Source organism: Grammomys surdaster, unplaced genomic scaffold (genome assembly GCF_004785775.1).
Source record: "Grammomys surdaster isolate TR1022 unplaced genomic scaffold, NIH_TR_1.0 169, whole genome shotgun sequence".
In the NCBI taxonomy this organism is placed as follows: Eukaryota; Metazoa; Chordata; class Mammalia; order Rodentia; family Muridae; genus Grammomys; species Grammomys surdaster.
In genome coordinates, this window is record NW_021604617.1 from 7,646,070 (window position 1) to 7,659,334 (window position 13,265).

The following is a 13,265-nucleotide window of genomic DNA, read 5'->3' on the forward strand; positions in this document are numbered from 1 at the left end:
GACACACCCTCTCCCGACTCATCCCACTTCACAGACACACCCTCTCCTTGCCCCTCCTACTTCACAGGCACCCACTGGCCAATAGGCCTAAAAGGTTATCATAGACAAAGCATTTACTGTGTTCTGAGATCTTCCTAACTTCACAACCACTCCAGAAGTCAGATCAGCAAAGGAGATTGCCATGTGAGAAGGCACACCAGACTCAACTCAAGTCCAAGGCCGACTGACTTACTTATGTTCAGCCTCGTGGGGCTGGAAGAAAGGCTGGAAGCCCTCTGTCCCTGGGTGTGCTCACCACACCTTTCATACTTTACCTGCCTCTTCATCCTTGGGGTCTGGACAAGAGCAGGAGTTAAGGAGACCGAATCCCTCCTGCAAGTCAGAAAGTTGGAGATGAGGTCAAGGTGTGAGTTGGGGATTTGGGCTGGCCCTCTGCTGAGGGGGCTGTGAGGCAAGCAGATAGTCAGAGAGTTGGGAGGGGATGTAAGGTCCCACATTCTGAATGCTTCTGTCCTGTTCTCTGGGGACACAACTTTGTTCAGGGGGTTCATGTTCCTCTGGGAAGGGAAGAAGGAAACTATTCTCCCTTCCCTGACCAGCCTGCCACAGCCCCTTACAAGGCTCATAGGAGCCGAGACGTGTCGGGAATGAGGTCATTACAGACATAGAGTACTGTACGGCTGAGAATTGTAAGTGCCCCGGAAGTGGTTATATCATTCTGAGGAGGGAAGGGGAGAGACCTCAAGTAGGAGGAAGATAAGAAGGAAAGAGTAGGGAGGTCAGATCTGAGGGGTCGGCTTCTGCAGTCATCCCAGGAACCCATCCCTTCTTCCATCTTCAAGGACAACATGAAAAGGCAGAAAGTGGGGAGAAGAGGGTGGGCCGCAGGCTGGCTAGCTACCCGGAGAGTCAGCTAGGACAAGTGACTGACTCACACCCAAGCCTTCTCCCTAGCCCAGCCTCAAGGAAGCAGAGAGCATCCAGGGTCAAGAGGCAAAGACAGGCTACTAGCTTCCCCGTCTATCCTGATTGCTAACTGTCATCCCGACTCTCCCATCCCCCATCCCCAGCCCCACCCCAGCCATGGGGTATGTTGTCCACTTTACCCATCTCTTTCCAAGAACACTGGGTTCAGAACACCACACTCCTCCAGGTCTTGCTTCTTAATGGCTGTGTGGCCTTGAGCAAATCGCTTAGCTTAGAGCCTCAATCTCTGTCTCAGGAGTCATACACTTCATAGATGCAGGCTGCCGGCTGTAACGGTATACATCCCTTTAGATGGGTCACTGTGAGTTCCAGGCCCGCCTGCTCTACATAGTGAGTTCTAGGACAACCAGGGCTACAAAGTTAGACCCTGTCTCAAAAAGGAAAGGGAGGTAGAAGGAGCTGGAAATAGTTTAGACCTCTTCCTTTGTAGAGGACCTCTCGGCTCCTTTTCTCAGCAACTCCAGGGCACTTGCTACTCTTAATTCCAGTTGGGGGAATCCAGCGCCCTCTTCTGGCTTCCAGGGACTCCTGACACATACGATACACATAAACTCGTGCAGGCCCACACACAGACACAAAAATAGTATATTTTTTTTTTATCATAGCTGTTGGAGCTAGACTAGACTTGAAAGGATCCTGTGACAGGATAGCTGGGAAACTGGAAGCATCCTCAAACCCAACGAGTTTCCAGGAGGGAAAGGGGCACCAGGGGCCTGCAGGGGTCGCTGTTGAGAGCGCTCCCATCTGCACTGGAAGAGCTGCGGGGAGACGGGGTGCAATCCATCTGTGTGTGGATACCCCCAGCTCTACAAACTCCCCACCCAACCTGGGTCCCTCGAGGGCTCAAGCAACCCTCCATGCACTGCAGGGTCCCCGTGGGCCACCCCAGGGCTGGCTGGCCTCCCGCTGGGGGGCTGGGGCCACGAATGGGCGCGTCAACTGGGGCAAATTAACACGTAGCAAAACACCCCAGCACCTGGAGAAACAGGAGCCGGGCTGGGGGAGGGAGCCCGAGCGGGCGATAATTCACCCGGGCGTCCTGCGGCCTCCCGCCGCCCCCCAGCTCGGCTCGCAGCCTCCGGTTTCAAAGGCGGACAAATGGCGCACTGTGCGGCTGTGAGGCTCCCTCGCTAAATCTTCCTGTCTTCGACTCCGTGTAACCTGAGCCTCCCGCGCTGACCCTCCTCCGGAGGCCTAGGGGGACCGGGAGGGATGCTGGAGGAGGGGGAAGCCCAAGAAAGTCTGAGCCGCCTTTGCTTCTCATAGCCGGGGGTCAACCCCCGCCCATCTCAGTGGCTGCCCCGGTCCCTCAGCCGTGGGGGTCTCCCCCAACCCTGGGACGCTGAAGTAACCGAATGTGTGCATGCTTCTTTGAAAGGGAGCTCCCTGCTTCTAGATTCTTCAGGGTAGAATAGGGTATGCAAGTGTGTGTGAGGTGAACTGGCTGGGGGAGATCGCATGCGGAAAAGTCATTTTTTTTTTATAGTGGGGCTGAAAGAGAGCATAGACATCGCCTGGCCATCTCGGGCCCACACAGAGCCACCTGCAGACCCTCCTCATACGCTACTAGGAAGGAACCCGACCGACTGGGAGGCCAGAGGAGGGTCAGATTTTTCCCCCCCGGCCAGCACCACCCGGGTACCTGACAGAACCCTGAATACGATTTTCAGGGATCTGCCTGGCTGCAATCCGGACCAGGGTCAAGTGGAATCCCAAAACCCCTTGCGAGTCGAGTTCGGGCTTCTGAAAGCCGAGGGGCTTTAATTAAAAGGGGGTTGTGTGAATGGGGGAGGGGCGGCAGCAGAGGTGAAGGGCAGGGTTAGGCCGCTGTTGAACCGCAGAGAGAATCAACAAGGCTAAGGGGTCAAGACACAGAGCTGAGGGCTGGGGTCACGGAATTGGCAGATGTGTTGAGGATGCCCACACAGATGGAGGAGGGAAGTGTGCCTGGCAAGGCCTGCCGGGTTAATAAAACCTCATTCCTTCCGTAAGCAACCAGGTATACTGGAACACAACTTAATCCCAGCATTCTGGATGCAGAGGCAGAGAGATTGCCACAAATTCCAGGTCATTCTGGATTACATACCAAGAAGCTGAAAAAAAAAAAAAACAAAGGCTGGGTGGTAGAGCCCTTGCTTACTATACGTGTAGCTGTGTCCTGTAACCCCAAAACTTGGGAGATGAAAATAGGAAGATCAGAAGTTCAAGGTTATCCATAACTACGTAGAAGCCAGCCTGGGATATACAAGATGTTGTCTTTAGAAAGAAAAGGGCCTGGGTTCAGAAGTGGAGTGCTTGCCTTATGTGGTCAGGTCCTGGGTCAATCCTCAGTACCAAAAGACTCTTGTGTGCTCTCATTCTGTCCCATGTTAAATGGGACCGAGTCTGCCCCTCTGTGCTTACTGGTGGTTACATCACACAGTGGCCAAGGCTGTGGAGACAAAGCTAGGAAAGGTTAGCAAGTGACAGGGCGTACATTACATGCTGGGACTGAACCTGAAGGCTGTGGGAAGTGAGGGAGCCAGCTCAATAGATACCTGGCATTCCTAGCCAAGGAATGGGCACATGGGGGCAAAGTCCCTGTCCGAAAGTAAGCCTGGTCCAGAAAGTTCCAGAAACAGCTGTGAGGGTGTGAGAGAGAAACAGAAGAGGGGGCTTGGGAGGTAAGGGACTGGGAGCTGGGTTAGGATTCTCCAGTGCTGGCTCCCTGCCTGCTTCCCCCTTGGAGAAGAGGGATCCTTGGGTGCCTATCTTCGGAGCCTGCACAGACTGGGAAAGATGGAGGGCGGAGAGATGTTAGAGCAGTGGTTCTCAACCTGTAGGTCGCGACCTCTCTCGCAAGGGTCACTTGTCACATATCCCGCATAGCAGGAATTTACATCATGATTCTTAACAGCAGCAAAACTGCAGTTATAAAGGAGCAACAAAAATAATTTTATAACTGGGGCTGGGGAGGGGGGTTCACAATGACGTGAAGAACTATATTACAGGATGGCAGCATCGGGGAGGTTGAGATCCATGGTTGCTGGAGCAGGTCCCCATGGAGAACTTCCAGCCTGTGGCCTCAGGGTAGGCTAGGCAGCTGCCTTCCGAGTCTCTCCCTCCATATCTCTCCCACCAGAGTCTCCCCCTTCTGCAGCGGGAGACACCACTTCACTGGAACCAGGCTTGAAGAATTTTGTCACCCATCCACCCCCCCTTGTTTGCTAATAAAAAGACTGGGGGGGGAGGCTGTCTGCTCTCCCTCTCCCTTTCTATCCCCAGAGCTGATGCAGTTAATTGGAGCGTCTTGAAAGTGCACATTAACACAGAGAGAGCGGCGGAGACGGCTTGGCAGCGGGAATATCGTTATCACTTCTTGAGCTCCAGCCAAAATCCCCTCGCGGTCAAAACACAATTCTTTAAACTAAACAATTAAAGATTTGTGCAAGTGTGGCTGGCATGGGGGTACCAGCCTGGGAACCTCTGCCGGTGTCAGCGGCAACCTGGTCTGGGGGGCCCAGCCAGGTGACGGGCAGGGAGGAAGGCAGACAACAGGTCCTTGACAGAGTTGGGATTGCCAGAGCAATCTGTCCCTTGTTCCCAGATAAGGATAACGTGGGTTTGAGACCCCAGAGAAAAGCATGGCAGGCCCATGCAAGCCCATTTCAACCCTCCCCCATACCCCCATCAGGAGCAGGGGTACAAACCTACCTTAAAGTCACCTAGGCATTGCCAGGGTGGAGTCCAGGCCTTTCAATACATGGAGACATTCCTTCTGTTCTACATATTTCATGAAACAAATTTAGTCAGAGACTGGAGAATGTCCCAGGCTGAAGCCAGGTGTGATGGCGAATGCCTTTAATCTCAGCACTCAGGAGGCAGAGGCAGGAGGATCTCTGTGAATTTGAGGCCAGCCTCGTCTACAGAGTGAGTTCCAGGACAGCCAGAGCTATATGGAGAAACCCTGTCGATAGATAGATAGATAGATAGATAGATAGATAGATAGATAGATAGATGCTGTTCTTCTAGAGGACCCGGGTTCCATTCCCAGATACCCACATGGTGACTCACAGCCTTCTGTTAATTCCTGTCTCGGGGGTCACACATCCTCTTTTGGCCTCCAAGGGCACCAGGCACACATGTGGCGAACAGACGTACACGCAAACAAAACACCCATATATACATAATAAATATACACATACAGCTACTTGCCACACCCCAGAGCAGGGGAAGCTGGGGAGAAGGCCAGGAAAGGGTTCCCTGCCTCCAGCTGTTTTGAAGTACTCCTCCAGCTGCTGAGGAAGCCGGAGTCTGCAGGAGCAAAACTGGAGCCAGACAGCCTGGATTCAATCCCATTTCCCACTGTCTAGCTGAGTAACTTTGAGCCAGATGCTTAGCCTCTCTGTGCCTCGGGTTTCCCAACTGGACACTGAGATCCGTAACACAGCCTTCTATTTCCCAGCTTGGTAAGAGAATTTAGTAAGTTAACATGTGGAAATCAGATGAGGACCTAACCCACAGGAAGCTCTTGAGGATAGCCACTTGTTATTTTTGTGGGTTTTCTAATGGGTTCAAAGGTAGCTTTACGTCAACATGCTGCCTCAAACTCATGCCTGTGTGCTGAAAGGACCTCTCCTGTTGAGTCTAGGATGGGCACGATAAGGCAGCCCTGTGTGACATCCAAAAGTAGGCCACAGTAAGCTTGCCTCTTGTCAGGTTCACTGTCAAGGACCATGTAAGGAGTCCATTTGGCTGAACACACCATGATGAGGAAACCCCAGGTTGCTTCATGGAGGGGTCACCAGAACAGAGAGAGAAGGTTGCCTGGCCCAGTGCCCAGCGGTTGTGTCCACCCCAGTTGAGATGCAAGACATGTGAGTGAAACAGATATCCCTAGATATCCCTCCAAGTCCAGCTTTGTCTGGCTCCAGTCCCAGCTGCCTCCTGTTGGAACCAAGTGAGAGACCCCACAGAAAAGACACCCTGCTGGGCCCAACCATTGTGCAGCTGTGACAGACAGTAAATCTGTCCAAAAGAATCAAGTCTTGGGATCTTAGAGGTAGGAGGGTCAGAAGAAACTTTGGCAATCCTAATTTATTTCCCTGTGCACTTGTGCACATGTATGCACACACACACACACACACACAACGCATGCAGAGCCAGAGGCCAGCAAAGGATGTCAGGTGTTCTGAATGTCAGGCTCTACCTCATTACATTGAGACAGGGTCTCTCACTGAATCCAGAGCTAAGGTAGTAACCAGCAGGTCTTAATAGGTCATCCTGTCCCTGCCCCTCTCCCAGGGGCTAGAGTCACATAAACACGTAGCCACACCTGGCTTTTCAGATAGGTGCAAGTGCTTTTACCCACCGAGCCCCCTCCCCAGTCCAGCATTCCTAATTTGAATCTAATTCAGATTTGCTCGTGACCCCAAAATGGCCTCCCTTTGCTCTTTGAAGATTTATTTTATTTTAACTTTTTTTTAATGTGTCTGTATATCCACGTGAATGAATGCTACAGGGATGCCAGTGTCCACAGAGGCCAGAAGAGGGCGCTAGATCCCATGAAAGAGTTGCATGCTTCCTGCTGTGGGTGCTTGGAATCAAACTTGGGTCCTCTGAAAGGATAGCAAGTACTCTTTCCTGCTGAGCCCATCTGGTCCCCTTCTGGGTAAATTCTAGTCTGCTTCAAGGCCTGGCAGGTCTCAAAGGCTCTAAGCCCTACTCTCCTTCCAAAATCACCCCTTAATATTGTTCTTCTTCCCTCTGTTGCGTGCACTCTGGCTTTGTAGCCCTTCCTTGACAACGTCAGCCAGGCTCCTGCCTCAGAAGAAACTTATGGTTCCTCCACTGAAGTAGTTTTCCCTCCATTCCTCTCTGCCTTCTTATTCTCGATCAAATGGATGAGTTAGCTTTCCTGAAATAGCACCTCTCTTCAACCTGATAGCCCCTGCCTGCCCCCGCTGCCTTTCCCTCTGTATATCCTTGGCTCCCTGACATCATATTGCAAGTTTAATTTTTGCATCTCTTGGTTAGCTTTCTGCTTTATCCTAGAATATCAGTTCTGGGAAGGTAGACCTTCTGTCTACTTGACTGGCCTCCGAGTTCCAAGACCTAAGAACATTGCCGAGAACATAGATCTCAGCCGTTATCTGTGGTCTATGTGAGTTCCTCTCCATCTGAGGGAAGGTAACGGAGGCCCAGAGACAGGAGAAGAACTTGGCCAAGGCGGCAGAGCTGCCTGGCAGGCCTCTCTCCCCTGCTCATCTTCCTTTGCTCCAAGTTCACCTGCTCCTCCCAGAAGACCCCTTCCTTCACCTTCATCCCTCTTGTCACTCAGACAAGCCCAGAGCCCTCTGCTCCTCTAGTTATTTCTGCCAAACAGTATTTACAATAAACTTTGTTTGAACTTTTGTCTAAGCGATAATAATAATAACATGGTAATTATACGGAGTATAACGTACAGCCAGCTGTACTTAATTAAAGCTGTAATTTCACTAAGGGTTTCTGAACATGGAGTGAACCGCAAGAGTCGTGTCTCCGGTACCCTATGTGAGGATTACATCTGCACAGGAGTGAGCCAGGACTCTGGCAGAGTCCCCAGGAGCCAGAGGCCACCAGTGGGGTCTAGCTTCTGAAATGATGAGTGTTTCATCTTGGGGCTACATACAGGGTGGGATAGGATGAGAATGGCCTTAGGCCAAAGATCCAGTCTAGAACCTCTCTCTGATCATGCACATGGATTTTATCTGAGCCTTGTGGGCTCTCAGGAAAAGCGTGAATGAGTGTGTGTGTGTGTGTGTGTGTGTATGTGCGTGCACGCACACACACATGCATGTGAGCATGCTCACATGTGTGGGATCACGTGTCTGAGGAAGCCTGAGAACATCAGGTGCTCTTCCTCCTCTCTCTGAGTAGCCTGGAGCTCAACAAGTAGATTAGACTGGCTACGCTCTGGACTCTAGGCTTCCTCCGACTCTGCCTCTGCAAACCTCAGTTTATAAAAAGACGTTGGCACCACACTTGTTTTTGTTTGTTTGTTTTTAGTTTTGGTCTTTTGAGACAGGGTTTCTCTGTGTAGCACTGGCCATCCTAGAATTTAATCTCTAGACCAGGCTGGTCTCAAACTCAGATTCTCCTGCCTCTGCCTCCTGAGTGCTGGGACTAAAAGCTTGGGTGACTGGCAGAGCCACAGCTACCAGCTGCTGACTTTGTTTATTTGTGGGGTTTAGTTTGTTTGTTTGTTTTGTTTTTGAATGTGGGTTCTGGGTGTGGGACGCAGGTCCTTACACATACACAGCAAGCACTTTACCAGAGTCACCTATGTTCCCAGCCCTCGAAAGTTGTTTCTTTCAAGACCAGAACATAGGGCTGATCAACAAGGGAGATTGTCAGGTCCAACCTACTAAGTGGAGAAGCCCACCTTGTGAGATGTAAGTCAGGAAGATAACCTGTCCGAGTGTACACAGCAGATGTAGCTTCAGCCCAAAGAACACCACCTTAACTGGATCGTACACTGGGTGCTGGGCCAGGCTTTGGGGTTAGGTAAGGAGGCATGGGATTTTGCCCAGCTGAATTTGGTTGAGCAAGTCTGAAGGACTAAGCACACAGGGCTCTCTAGAATGGGCTGGGATAGACTAGCTCCCAGAGAGCAAAAGAAGGGTCTTGTGGGTCACCTTGTTCCTAGCATATGAACACACAAATATACGTGCACACAAATTCACACACAAATATACATGCATGCACACAAATGCACATGCACACATACATGTAATAAAGCATGGAGGAAGAGGTCAGCTGGACCCATAGAAAATGTTTTCCCGTGGGGCTTACCAGAACAGCAGGGTCAAATAGAGGCAATTTAAATTGCCTGAAGTGGCTGTAGCCAGGGTCCAGGCTGAGCTAGACCCCAGTAAGAGATGCAGACAGATTCCTAGGCAATAAACTATTCCCTTCTCTCAGCATCAAACTTAATGGCCCAGGCCTCAGGTAAGAATGTTTTATCAGAATGCACACCCTTCCCTGGAGAGGCTGCAGCGAACAGGAAAAGATGGTGAAGGAGGAACGTGGGCTCCCCTCATCTTAGAGCAACGGGTACTGGGTAGTCCCAAGGGAAGGGCCTCTCTGAAAGGCTGGTATCTCCTGGAGACCACTTTCCACCACAGCTATTCCTTAACTAAATCAGTCTCCTGCATGTGAACTATGCTTGCCTCTTCTGCTTTTTCTGGTTCCCTCCTCCTCCTCCTCTTCTTCCTCTTCTTCCTCCTCCTCCTCCTTTTCCTCTTCCTCCTCTTCTTCGAATGCCTCTCCCTCTGCCTGACTGTGCTACACAGGACTACAGTCCTTGTCTACGTGTGCACTCTCTTGCCTACCTGGGTTCTGCCTTGAAGCTGGGACAAGAGCTGGGCATCCTGGAAGCCTGTTTGGGAGTCCTGTGCCTGGATACTCCCATGCCTGGTGAAATTCCACACCAACAGGTGGTGGCCCAGGCCTCACCCAGGCTTTGGATAGCTTGCCCACGCCCTACAGGCCACCTCAGTATCTCTTTGGCTCTCTACCCTCTGGCTTGTGCCTCAGTTCAACACAGTGTCTCTGACAGTCCGCTGGTTTAAATATAGTTGCTCACGCAAGACGGGGATAATTTTAGCAGGAACGTGCTGGAAACTTTGAGAGCTCTGTTCTCTAGCTGTCTCCCCTGTGCTCATCACCAGGGCAGGAAGAAAACCTGATAGTTCTCCTGTTCTTCACCTTCCACGTCTGCCTCTTAGCCACTTCTCCCCCAGTCGTTACAGCAATCCATTTCCAGGGGCCTGAGCCTATCCAGCTAACTGCAGCTTCCAGATCCCTCAGAGCCTCTCCTCTCTGCCTTCCAGACCCTCCCCTCCCCCAGTCTGTCTAGTCATCCCGAGGCCAGTCACTGCTGGGGAGATGATCAGCTAGTTTTCCTCCATCCCACCTCAACCCCAGTGGTACCCACCTGCTTCATTCACAACATCAGCCACGCAGCTGCTACCAACCATTGTGTGGAGGAACTATAGGATGGGTCACCTGCCCAGTCCTGGCCTCGGCCCTCGGTGAAGCATACGCAGCGTTCCACTTTACACACCAGGCCCCTGAGATAGTAGGAAATCCCGGGATCCGTTCAAGGTCACTCCATTCCACATCAGTGGTCACCAAGCACATTATCTTTCACAGGAGCTACGTCTGCCTTTCCCAGAAGAGCCGAGGAGGGGGCTGGAAGGAGTTAAGCATGGAGGGCTAAGTCTATAATGGTGGAGACTCAAAGACTGCTTCTGGAAAAGCCTAGATTTTTGATTCGAGAGTGAGGAGAGTTCTTGTTCTTCCTACGTCCTTCTTCCATTCCATCCGACCCACAAGAAGAGGGCAACAGCAAATACTGCTTATTAGTAGTTCGTTTTAGCTATGCTAGAGCTTGGCCACGCCAAAAAAACATCACTGCCCGGCACTAGATCTAGTGTAATTCCAATCCTGGCCTGCTTTTGAATGGTATTACTAGAGCACCCACTAAGCACTCTTTATAAAGCACCTACTAAGTACCCGGCAGTGTTGCAAATGCCTGAACACAAAGATAGAGGAGGAACAGGGCAAGGGTGGGCTCTGAAGTCCTCACCCATGTGCTAGTGGCGGGCATCAGCTACAGTAAACAATTAGCAGGAGCCTCCTTACAGCTTGGAAACAGGACAGAGAGGAGAGAGAGAGTTGACACCCGGCAGAGGCTGCCTACCCCGCCCCCCACCAAAGGCGTCAACTCATCCCCCCCCCTCCCAGTGGCTGTAACCGCCCTCTCCAGCAGCTCACCCTGTCTCCCCACAGCACCGTGGAGGAACCGCCAGCGCAGCAGCGTGCTTGTTGTGTTTGAGGGCGAGGACAGTTCTATAATGAGGATGAGAATAGAAACAGGGTTGACACGCTGCAGTAAGAGAGCAACGTATCCTGGAGGAGGGCTGCCTGCTGGGGACCCCGATGGAGGCCACGGGGAGGGGGGCTGCCCAGGAGCCCCCGGGCAAATGCTGCCCCGCATCTGGGCTGGCGTTTAACTCGCCCCCGTCCCTTTCCTTTGCCATTAACACCACAGCTCAAACTCCTTCTCCTGAACAGTGTGACTTGCTTTTTGGGTTTTCTTGATGTCTGTCTCCATGTCCTCAGCCTGTGGGTTCTCCAAGGGCTAGAGCAGTGCCCGACACACAGTAGCTGTTCAAGGAAGACTGCGTGTGAACAAATGAGTGTGTGTGTGTATGTGTGTGTGGTGTGTAGATTCGTGCCATGTGAGGGATGGGAGATGAGGTTCCAAGTGCCCGTGAGAGAGGCCGGGAGGAATATGTGTGAGGTATACATAAAGCATGTGTGTGTGTGTGTGTGTGTGTGTGTTGGACATGCATGAGATATATGCGTGCAAGAGAGATGTCTGTGAGGTGTGTGGGATGTGTGCATGAGGTGGATGAGTGTGTGAAGTGGTATGAGACTTGTGTGTGTGTGTGTGTGTGTGTATGTGTACAAGGTATATGTAAAATATATATGAGGTATGTCTATGAGGTGTGTGTGTGTGAGGAGTGCGTGTAAGTACACCAGATGCATGTGTGTCAGGTGTGTCTGTGAAGTATCTGTGTGTAAGGTATGTGTGTGTGAAGTGTTTGTGTGTGTCGGGTACACGTTTAGTGTGTCTTCCCGCTGTGTCTGAGATGCTGTGTGTCTATGCAATATGCACGTGTGTGGCCCTTTCTTCTGTCCACTGAGCCCCTGTCACACTGTTCCCACTGAGACGTCTCTGGAGAGCACTTGGTGAGCTCAAGGATGGCGTGGCTGCTCTGCGTCCAGCCTACAGATTCCTCACTCATGTCCTCACCTTCTCCAGGATTCTGAGACAAACTCTGTCAGAGTCATGGCCACATGCCCCATCGACCCCTGGGTCACTGAACATTGGCTACAGTCATTGAGAGTGGACACTGTCCTGGTGGGGGATTCCCAAGTGAGTTTCCATATCCAGATAAGGAGAACGCAAGGCTGTGGGGACACAGCAAGAATGGACCCAACTTCAGGTTGTGCCTGCTGGGATCCATCCATCATTCAGATTCCCTCTGCATCCTCACAAGACTGAGACACAGCCAAAGAAGCTGAGTCGGCCACCACAGGTGGCACACTCCTGAAGTCACCTTCTGACCCCATCTCCTCCTAAAACCTCCTCCCTCCCCCACGTCAGGAAGATGCCACCTTTACAACAGAAGGCACGGGAGCGGGCTGGATGAAGAAGGTATCTGTCCCCTAAGAGTCTTACATGCAGCTCTCTCCCTCTACCAGTTGACACCCCAGCAACAGCTACAGTTGGCTCTTCCAATAAGATATCTTCAGGTCCCATCCTTGACACCTTTTCATATGACCTGGTTTGGAAATCAGTTCTTTACAGGTATAATAATCAGGTTAAGGTGAAGTCAGACTGGATGTGGGCTGGTGTCCTTCTGAAAGGGAAAATATCCATCTGTCTCTGCAGAAACACCGGGACATGCCATTCAGCAGTGGGAAGCAGGACAGACACGTCTGCAAGCCAAGAAGTATTGAGGAGGCCGGCACCTGAAGCAGGAAGAGGGGCAGAGTCCTGGAGCTGCCCTTGACTTGCCCTCAGACTTCCACTGATGACCACCTGCTTGTGGGAGTCACACGGGTGGAGAGTCACTCGGACTATCAAGCCTTGGGGTGGAGCGTGAATGGAAGAGATTTATTTAAGTTATTCTGTATGTGTGTGTCTCCCCTTCCAGGAGCCCAGGCCAATGTCTATCCCCTCAGCTGAGAAGGTACACTTAACACGCCCCCCACCCATGCTAAATGGGGAAGGGAGTCGTATTAATGCCTTTGGGTTTCTTTAGGGACACACTACCACCTTGGTGTCTTTCAGCAACAGGAATGCAGCCTTCCCTAGTTGGAGTAGCCAGAAGGGAATCCTGAGATAAAGACACTGGCCCCCGTGACTCTAGCTCCCAGGGACTGGATGCCCTTCACTAGCCTCCCTGGACACCCACATGTATATATACACACAGAGAAATACACACATACACATAAATAAAAGTAAAGTAAATCTTTAGAGCCTGGAAAGATGGCTCAGTGCTTAAGAGCACTCGCTGCTCTTGCAGAGGACATAGGTTGGGTTCCCAGCACCCACATGGCGGCTCACAGCCATCTGTAACTCCAGTTCCACGGTGTTCAACACCGTCTCCCGACCTCCACACAGACCAGGCTTGCCCGTGGTGCGCATACATATGTGCAGTCAAAACACACACATGAAACAA